A 1,663-nucleotide genomic window follows, 5' to 3' on the forward strand; every position below is an offset into this window, starting at 1 on the left:
ATCATGCAAGATTTAATTCATGGCAAACTATTTGTGACTAGACCCTAATTTCTTAGACCTTCCTAGTCTCCTCTAAAGTTCATCAACTGCCAATTCCTTGGTCAATTAATTCCAATTAGAGGGTGATGATCAAATTTCAGTTTATATACCACATGAATCCTAATTGTCCAAAAATAAAGGGATTATATGTCACGTATCCCGTTAAATACAAACAATTAGAAATTTAGGATAATATGTTTTCAAGCTATTGTTCAAGTAAAGAGCTTTTCCAAGTTATACAAGAACTCAAATAGAACATGGGTCATACTTCCGTTCCACCCAAATTCATAAAATAAAGAAGGAAAACAATTATTGAAATATAAATCAAAACATGAATTAAAATAGAAAAATAATATTATCAATCCATACAATAGACAGAGCTCCTAACCTTAACAATGGAAGATTAGTTGCTCATGGAATATGGAATGTAAATTTGTATGGAATAATGTTGTGGAATGTTGTGCTGGAACCAACCTGTTGGGATCCCTTTTATAACTAATCCTAATAATTTAAAAATCAAATTTCTAAAATTAAAATTAAAATAATATCTTTTCCTCAAATAAGATCTGAATTTAAATTCGAATTAATTAACAAGTCTTCAGCTGATGCGTGGGGACCACTTGATTTGTCCATTCTGCAGCTTCTAATCTGTATTTTCTGGGTTAGAAACTGGGTCAAAACAGCATAGAAATCGTCCCCAGTGTCTTTTTGCTTTTTCTGCACGTTGCGCATGTCACGCGTACATGTCAGTCACGCGTACGCGTTGATGGTCCTTTCTGCGAGTCATGCGGATGCGTCTGTCACGCGCACGCGTCACTGTGCAAATCTTCAAATCACGCGTTCGCGTCAGTCACGAGCACGCGTCGCCATGGAAAGCTCCAAATCACGCGTACGCGTCTGTCACGCGTGCGCGTCGCTCCTCGTTGCCATCTCCTTTGATTCTTGTGCTGTAGAAACTCCATCAAATCCAGCCGAATGCTTCCTAAAATAAACAGTATTGCACAAAACTCAAAATAGCATCCATAGTGGCTAAAATATAATTAATTCTTTATTAATTTCAATAAATTAGGCGCTTAGCCTTATGAATATGATAAATTAACCAAATGTGGACATCTTTATAATAATTAGCCAAAAGATTATTAATCATGACGCTAAATTTTGAATAGTCTTATTATGATCAAGTCTCAAATCATATTGTTATTTATAGTCTTAATTTCAGAAATTATTTTTATTAAAGATAATTAAGGCAAGTTTTATTTATTGAATTTGAGACGAGTTATGATTTTTATCCAATTTTATAATTATTAGATAAATTTTATATTTAAAATTTAAAGTTTTAGTAGTTGTAAAATAAAAAGAAGTTTATTTGATTCAATCTGAGTTTTGAGATATTGAATCTAATTTTTATGAATAAAACAAAATTAAGCAGAGTATTTCTAATTCTAAATTAGAGTACTTATTTGAAAACTAATTAGCAAATTAATAAATAAATAGTATCATCAAAGTAATTTTAAGGGATTAAATTAGGTTTCAAATTACTACTTTATCCCCTAAATTTATTAAAATTACCAAACTCTAATTAACCCTAAAATCCCTAATTTTAACATTTGCGCTAAACTACACC

The sequence above is a fragment of the Arachis ipaensis genome, chromosome B08 (assembly GCF_000816755.2).
Source record: "Arachis ipaensis cultivar K30076 chromosome B08, Araip1.1, whole genome shotgun sequence".
Classification (NCBI taxonomy): domain Eukaryota; kingdom Viridiplantae; phylum Streptophyta; class Magnoliopsida; order Fabales; family Fabaceae; genus Arachis; species Arachis ipaensis.